Consider the following 9,551-nt stretch of genomic DNA (forward strand, 5'->3'; position numbering starts at 1 on the left):
GCCTTCCAAACGGCCATATCACCTCCTTTCAGCAGTTGTCGCAGTTGTTTAGAAAGCAGTACTTGGCGAACAAGGCTCCGCCGCCAGTTTCCTACGACCTGTTTGATGTAAAACAGTATCAAAGGGAGACCTTGAAGGAATACATCAACCGTTTCGGGGCCCAAGTAGTAAAAGTTGGTACTTCAGAGGAGCCTATGATCGTGTACGCATTCAGAAAAGGCGTATGTCCCGACCCTTTTTGCGAATCCATTATTCGCAATCGCTCTAGGACCTTCGCTGAAATACGGCGTCGGGCGGTGAAGCATATCGCCACCGAGGGAGAGGTGTGTGAGAAACGCACCAGCGCCGTACCCTCACGCCCGAGAGCGCAGACGCGGGCTCAACCCGTAAGTAACTATTTCCATTTTTTTAATTAAATATGTAATACGTTATATACGGATAAAATCTGTATGTAATTTTTTTTTATTTACATACTGAAAATTTGTATGTAATGTGTATTTACATATTGAATGAAATCCATATGTAAATATCCGTATGTAATATGCAATTTACATACGGATTTGTATTTGTATGTAATAATCAACATGTAAATAAATAATTTCTTATAGTGTTTAATTTTGTTTACATTATAGCGTTTTGCAAATTGATGCTAGATTTTTTATAATAAGTGTTTGCTTACTCTCACCTAAACACAAGATATCATAGAATTTAATTAAAAATAATTTCTTTCGCTTTTTTTCAACTTAGCCAATGCTATCTTCCCAATTTGTGTCAAGAAAATCGATTCCAATTGTGTCCTCATAGTACACTAACTTTAATGTATTAGCCATCATTAAATTAGAGTCCATTATTATTGGGATGGTGAGCCGACCTTTAATACAATTTAGCGTCTCCCTTTTTATTGTTGCACCTGTCTTTGGACGACGCTAATATCACTATAGAAATTCATCGACACCATTTTCATACATATCACTGATACGACTCTCATTTATCCAATTTCGATCCATGACTACATATAGAAAAACATATCCATCAATTTATTACGTCTGGAATATAATGTATTATATTTTGCAGGTCAACCCCGATCGAGCACCAGTGAATTGAGAAAGGAGACTTAGAGTGAAGAGTAAGGGAGTGACACCTCAACAATTGTACAACTAGTTTCAGGTATTATCTAGGTTCACTTTGTCTATACAAGTTCAAGTATATTAAAAGTTATTTTTAAATTATACTCATTTTTTAACTTAAAAATTACAACACACAGTGATATTTTCTCGTAAAATTAATAGAGCATAATTTATATACTTAAAATTATACATTTCAAAGTCGTATAGTTTTTTTTTTAATAAAAGTTGAATAAAAAATATTAACAATAAATTATAATAAATTAAATCGGATTTTACATATTTTTTAATATTTTAATTACTTGATATGAGGACTTTTAGGGAGTTTACTTTGGCGTTGTTGCACCATATTTTAGGGTGAATCTTGACAAATAGCAAAGATTAGCTACCACTTTCACAAAATTCTATATAGTGTAAAATTATACTTTGATATTCAAAATTAATTTCATATGAATTATACATTGATGAAAATTATACATTTTGTGGTTGATTTATATAAATGAAAATAAAGTGAATATAAAAATAATATATTAAGATTTAGAATCTTCATCATCATCTGATCTGATATGTTGCATGGATTTAGTAGAAATAATGGCAAAAGTGTCTTGGATTTTTATAGCCAAAGACTTTACAACGACCACCTTTTTCGCAGGGATGGTTTAGACAAAGGGAATTACAATGTTTGTCGTCCTGTCTTCCTGGGTTGCAACATCGTACACGGTTGTCAGAACAACAATACACATCCTTTTCTTTTATATCTTTTATGCTCATTCATTCACCTAAATCCTTCACATCACTCTCCTTCATCGTTGATTCTGCTCCACCTATATCTTCACACACCAATTATACATTATTCTAACACAATATCTACCATATTCACATACATTCATCATTAATACATGCATGCACGCAACAACACATATATACTTTTAACTGAATCCTAAATGGTTAATGCATGGATTGGAACGTATAAGAACAAAGATTAGAACCAAACTTTCTTAGTTTCTTCGATAATGAAACTCAATTTACCTAAGAAGAAAACAATGACCAGAATGCAAGCAAGGAGTGGTAAACGTGTTTTTGCTGCTATTGTCATCTTTATTTTACTCTATCACTATATCTCACCCAATATCAACCTCAAACACTAAGAGAAGAAAAAAAAGCAATTGTTTTTTGTGTAATAAAATTCTTCAAAAACTATTCATATGTTATGGAATATTATTGTTGTTGATAACCATATTAATACAATTTTCAATGTATTCATATCAATTACCCTTTATTTTCGAAACAAACTAAATAAAAAATAGTAATACAAACTACTCACTACCATATTCGCATCAAATCTTTCTATTTTAAAATCATAATAAGATATAATCTATTTTTAATGAATTTAAGATTGTTATAATCAAAAAATTTATTTTCAATCAACCGATATAATTTTATACCATGATTCATTAGTAAAAAAAAATCAAAATTAAATATTTCACCTATTCATATTTAAAAAATCACATTAATTTAAGAAACTTTTTAATATATCTTATGATCTTTTAATAAATATTTGAAAAAAAAAACAGAGTAATAAAATTTTATTTGATTCTAAATTTGATAGATTTAATTTTCACCCTAATTCAATAAATCAATTAATGTATTGTTGAAGTCCAATTATATTTCTTGAATCATTAAAATTGAGTTTACCTGAGAATAAATAGAATAATGGCAGCAAGGTGTAGAAAAGTTGTGGTTGGTCTAGCTATTTTTCAATATTTTTATTTTATTGCTTCTAAGGAATAAAAGGAGCATTACTATATATATAACTAGAGGGACATGTGTTACGTGCACATAAAACTTGCTTTATTAACATAAGTAATCAATCAAAAAGCATCACACCTTCGCAGTAGCCATAGCACACAGACTCACCAAAAAGAAGAACAAGAGTATATTTAACGTATCCATCAAGACAAAAGGTTTGTTAACAAAAAAGCACAATTTTTTTGTTGGAAATCATTCGAGGGAAAGAGGGAGAATAGTAAATTGGGATTTTTGCAATTTAGAGTTTTGAAAACACAGCAAAAATAATAGAAACATCACCTTCTATCAAAAAAAGGAATGTTCTAATCCTCAATTTCACGATGTTGTTGTTATACTTTTTTTTCAATTTTGAATGCCTTATCATTTTACACTTTGCTCGAAGTTCAACCTGCCTATGAACTCTTCTTCATACGCTTACTGTCTTATCGTAAAGGCAACCCAAAAGATCCCACCTTCATGAAAGAATGGGTGTCAATAACAAGAGCAACAACAAAAAGGAGTGCCAACAAGTAAAAGAAGAACATAGAATAGGATCTCTAATTTTTGTCAATTCAATTTGTCATTGTATTTCTTTGAGTTGTAATTTCATTAAACTTGATTAATTAGTGGAATAATTATGCATTAGACGGTGAGTGTGTCTTCAATGGTTCTAAGTGCCTAGAAGCCCCACCATAGGATTCGTCTAGCTTAAAAGCTTTCTAGTTACCTACCTTTAATTGTGTTTTTGTTAATTGTTTTGCATTGTTTACTTGCTTTGTATTGTTTAATTGCTTTGCATTCTTCTTGCATAAAATTGTGTTTTTCATCCTTAATTATGATATAAGTGAATTACTTAGAAAAAAAATTGTGAAAAGTCTTGAGAGATAGATTCTGGCAAGGAAAGGCTTGGTACTTAAGAGATCCAAGTGATCCACCTCCTTTTCCTAAGAAGCTACCTTCATTACTCTCCTTCTCTTTTTTGGGGTAAATTACTTACAACACATAGCTTTAACCATGTCTTCTCATTCTCGTCATTCTAATGAAAGTGAAGGAGAGTCTATAAAATCTCTTTTGAAAAAAATAGCACAAGACCTTCAAGCACTTTCATATAGACAATTACAACATGAGACCCTACTTAAAGAAAGGGATGCTCAATTTGCTTTGATACAAGATAAGTGGAAAATGGTTAAAGAGAGAGCTGAAAATACCAAATCCAAAAAGAGTTCTCATGCATCTAGCTCTAGGGGTAATAAATCTTTTAAGGAACAAAGCCTTAGAATTAATGAATACTATCAACCATCATCCCCTAGGAAAGCTAGAAAGGAAAGAAAAGAGAGCCCAAGAGAGGTTAGGGTAGAGCTACCTCATTTTTATGGAAAAGAAAATGTAGAAACATATTTAGATTGGGAAATGAAGGTAGAACAACTCTTTGCATGTCACCGTGTGAGTGAAGAAAGAAAAGTACCCCTAGCCACCTTAAGTTTTCAAGAAAATGCTATGAATTGGTGGACTGCCTTAAAACGAGAGAGACATCTCTACAAGGACCCTCCCATTACATATTGGAATGACCTTAGGGGAGCCTTGAGATGTCGCCATATTCCCTCACATTACAATAGGAAGTTGATGGACAAGCTCCAAAGACTTCATCAAAAAAATCTGAGTGTAGAAGAATATTGGCAAAAGATGGTGTTATATATAATAAGGGCAGGGATTAATGAAGAAAACCATACCACCATATCTAGGTTTTTAAGTGGTCTCAAATTTGAGATAGGAAACAAAGTTGAACTTTTACCTTATAGAGATTTAGATGACTTGATTCAACTTAGCATTGAAGTTGAAAAACAAATTTTGAGAAAACAATCAAGTCAAAAACAAAGTTCATACTCTGTATCTTATGACAAGGATGAGTCCCAAAGAGGGAAAGAGCAAATAAAAGAAACATCTCTAAAACTTTCCCAAAACCTATCCGAGCATATCTTACACACTCAAGCTAGAGAAATTCAATGTTTAAAATGTCTTGGTAAGGGTCATTTAACATCTCAATGTTCCAATGAAAGATCTATGATCTTAAGGAACAAAGATAACAATAGTAGCCAAGAAAAAGAAACTAATGAGAGTGAAGAAAAAGTAAAAATAGAAAATCAAGAGAAAGTCCTTATGGACCAATCCGAGGTGTGGGAGAAGAGTGTTCCCTTTCACAAGGTCATTCAGAAAGAAGAAAAATTTGAAAATAAAATTGAAAATATACTTCTATCTGAACAACCTTCAAACCTCCATTCTTGTAAAGGAACACTTGCATGCACTGCCACACTTGCTGAAATTTGTGAGCTACCTCCTCAAGAGAAAAAGTTTTTAAAAGATTTTGATGATATATTCCTAAGAAAAAACCCATTGAACTTCCATCTTTTAGAGGTATAAAAAATCAAATAGATTTAGTTCTAGGGGCTAGTCTGTTGATCAAGAGTGATCAAGTGCTTTGAATAATCCAAATCCAAGATGTTTGATGACAGGCTGGTGTTGTTGTTGTTTCTGGATGGGATCTGGGTAGAATAGAATGTGATCCACTCCTTTGTTGAATCTAAAACTGATGTGATTTAAAACCTTTTTGAAATCAAGTGTTTTTCCAACTAAGTGAAAACAACCTGTTGTTTTGTCGAATCAACCGGTTGTTTTACTCTTAGGAGTTTTGAAAATGTTGAAAACTGTTTTAGTTTGGTTGACTTAACTATCAAGCCAAACAATCGGTTGTTTCGTGGTTTCAACCGATTGTTTCTTTGAAAATTCTAACAGAATTCAGTTTTGATTGGTGAATCTGCTTTAAATGTTTTCCAACTGAATACATTCCTTTATTAATTGTTTTGACCAATCTTTGGAAAATATAAATGGTTTGTTTATCTTTTCAAATAAGGGGAGAGAAACATTTTTGAATTTTTAAGTTTTGACAAGTTTGATTCTAAGATTTGAACATTCAAATCAAGTTTTGGATTTTCAAAGAGAATGGAATAGGATTGCAATTGTATTGAATTCAGATTGTTCTGTGAACAGGTGTAATCCTTTCTAAAACTACTGTATTTTTGGTGTTGTGTGGCCAAGGAGTGTTGTGTGTTTTTGAGGTGGTCAAGATCAATACTCTTGGTGTGCTTTGCCAAAGGTAGTGTGTTTCTTGAAGGGTTCAAGGTCACTACTTTGGTGGTTTGTGTTTTGTAATCTGGTTTGATTGCTTAGTTGATTACCCAATGGTATTTTGGGGACTGGATGTAGCTCTTGGCTTAAGAGTGAACCAATATAAATTGTTGGTGCATCTCTCTCTTACTCTGAACTCATTTAATTTTTGTTTTAAGCTTTACTGATATAAACAACCAATTGTTTTCTGTTGCTTTGTTGTTTTATTGCTTAATTTCTTGGCAAACTTGATTCCTGTTCTGGATTCACACAAAGAATTTTGTTAAACTAGAAAAAGTTTTCAAAAACCTCTCTTAAACAATTCACTCCCCTCTCGTTTAAGGCCATATATTCTAACAAGTCTACGAAATAGACCAGCTTATGAAACTAATCGTGACGAGACTAAGGAGATTGAATCACAATTTCAGGAGTTGTTGGAGAAGGGTTGGGTTCGAAAGAATCTAAGTCCTTGTGTTGTACCTACTTTGTTGGTGCCAAAGAAAGATGACAAATGGAGAATGTGTTATGATTGTAGAACCATCAATAATGTCACCATCAAATATAGGCATCCAATTCTTAGACTTGATAATATGCTTGATGAATTGCATGGGTCCCCTACATTTTTCAAAAGTGATCTTAAAAGTGGATATCATCAAATAAGAATCAAAGAGGGTGATGAGTTGAAAACTACTTTTAAGACCAAATTTGGACTATATGAGTGGTTAGTAAAACCTTTTGGACTCACTAATGCACCTAGCACTTTCATAAGGCTTATGCATCATGTCCTTAAGAATTGCATAGGTACATATGTAATAGTTTATTTTGAGTATATGCTAAGATATCACCGACAAGTGAAGGTCAAGTTATCTATAGGAATCTACAAAGATAAAATTTTATGTGATGTAGTGCCTAAGGAAACTTGTCAAGTCTTATTGAGACGACCATTCCAAATCACTAAAAACTCCATGCACAATGGTCGTACCAACGAGACTACTCGTACCAACGAGACTACTCTCACACATGAAAAAAAAATAGATATCTTTTTTATCCTTTAACATCTTCTTGGGTGTTAGATAGTTAAAAAAGATTAAAACATAAAATAAAAACTGAGAAATCACTGGCTCTTCTAGAACAAAAAGTAGTGTCTAAAGAGTCTAGTAACAAAAAATTAGAACAAGGGAGGAAAAACTTAGAAAAGAAAATTATGTACTCCTCTCTAAAGAAATCTTGTGAAAAGTTGGCAAAAACAATAGAAAAACAAGAGGAATGGCAACTTAATAAGACTGATTTTTGTACAACCGCTCAAACTAACTCATTTGCTTTGTTTGATGATTCCCATGGGTGGACATTTGATCCTGGAGGACAAGCCTAGTTTTCAAAGCAGAAATAAAGTTGTTGTTCGAGATCAAACCTGTAGATTTGAGGACAGATCCTCTCAAGAAGGAGGGGATGATGGAAACCATTCAGCCACACACAACCCCCATATTAATGAAGAAGAAGAAGAAGCAGAAGCATTGGATTTGAGGACAAATCCTTTTCAAGAGGGAGGGGATGATGGAAGAGGCCTAAGCACCAACTCAAATGCAAGCCCACCAAAGTGTAGAATTGGGCCAACCATTAGAGACATGGCTAAGAAGCTTCAAGAAGATTGGAATGCTTCTACTGATGGCAGAGAAACCTTCTTATACATGTTCAAAGCAGTTAACAACAAGAAAGGAGCAAGTTAAGAATATAGCATATTTCATAAATAAACAGATACATGTATAGGTGACTGAAATGGTTCGCTAAACAGTTAAGTTACAAATAAGGAAGGAGCAACTCTTGGGCGTCGACCAGCTGCCCATCAACGATTCTCTTGGTTAGACCGGTTTGGGATAGGTCCACCCTGGGGTGCACACAGGCAACCTGGGCCATGGCATCCTCAAACCCATCACCATAAGCTCTAGTAGCATCGTTGGTGAGCTTCTCCTTGATCTCACTGAAGAGTTCGTCCTTGCGGACTAGCTCTCCCTCTAGTTAGCTGCACCTCCTGCTGGGTCACCCTTTCTTCCAGCCTGGCCATCTTGGCCTACGTCTCCTCAGCCTTCTCCTGCAACATGATAACCTCGTTTCGGAGAGGCAGAATCTTCGCATGAGCACTCAGGGCCACCTGAGACTTCTCGAATAGGAGCCTCTTGGTCTCCTTGTCAGTTTGGCGAAGGTTTGCCAACTCCAGATGCAATACGGTTTCGCGCTGAGTGAGCTTTTAGTTTTGAAGCACGTCTTGACTTGTCGTCTTGCACTTGAGTCAAGGCCCGGCATGCCCTCGCAGGGGGTCTTCACCTTGGCTCTCCATTTCCCTGTCTTGGAAGGTTTGAAGAACCTCCTGGAGAAAGGCAGGCAGCTCAGCAACAAGAGGCACTCCAAAATCACCTCTAGGGGAACTCTCCCCCCCCTTCTTCGTGTACCACTAAGTCACGAGTAGAATAGACACTTGGGGGGTTCTCGGAAGGAGGAGGCGCGACCATTTAAGGCCGATTGGGCTGGGGCCGCAACATTAGCAACTCTTTTCCTCTTGAAGACGAGGTCAGAGCAGGTGTCCTCGTCCTTAGAGGCAATAGCCTCAACCACATCCTCCTGCCTAAGGTCCGTAGGGGCAAGAGCATAAGGGTTTGGGGCAGAAATAACTGCAGAAGGAGCATCAGCAGGGGCCGCCGTGTTGGCATTAGATGGGCAAGCACCAACTTTGAGTTTGGAGGTTGCCTCAACAAGCATCCACCTCTTCTTCGCGTTTAGCACCATGCCTACACAAGAAAACAACAATCCATAAGAAGTAAATCAACACAGTATGCAAGTAGATGAGAAAGAGCATAGTCAAACAAGATACCCGTATAACCCTTGAGGGCCTTTGGGTTGAATTCAAGCTTGAGTAGCTCCACCGTATTAAACGGTGCTTGAAGACCAGAAAAGAGGTTGCACACCTCCCGCTCTTGAGAAGGTAGGTCCTCGAGACACTTGGGCTTCTGAAGATTGGGCTTCTCCGCCCAGTAAAGAGGAAACTCGTCCAAGAGAGTGGGGTCCTTCCTATTACACCGCACTTTGAAGAAGTGCTTCTTGAAGAGTTGTAGTTAGTCTAGCCATTTTTTAATATTTTTATTTTATTGTTTCTTAGGAATAAAAGGAGCATTACGATATATATAGCTAGAGGGACATGCGTTACCTGCATAGAAAATTGGCTTTATTAACTTAAGTAATCAATCAATAAGCATCACACCTTCGCAGCAGCCATAACACACAGACTCACCAAAGAGAAGAACAAGAGTAGATTCCACATATCCATCAACGCAAAAGGTTCGTTAAGCAAAAAAACACATATTTTTTGTTAGAAATCATTCGAGGGAAAGGGGGAGAATAAGAAATTGGGATTTTGCAATTTAGGATTTTGAAAACACAGTAAAAATAATATAAACATCACCTTCTATCTGAAAAAAACACTGA

The sequence above is a fragment of the Phaseolus vulgaris genome, chromosome 2 (assembly GCF_000499845.2).
Source record: "Phaseolus vulgaris cultivar G19833 chromosome 2, P. vulgaris v2.0, whole genome shotgun sequence".
In the NCBI taxonomy this organism is placed as follows: Eukaryota; Viridiplantae; Streptophyta; class Magnoliopsida; order Fabales; family Fabaceae; genus Phaseolus; species Phaseolus vulgaris.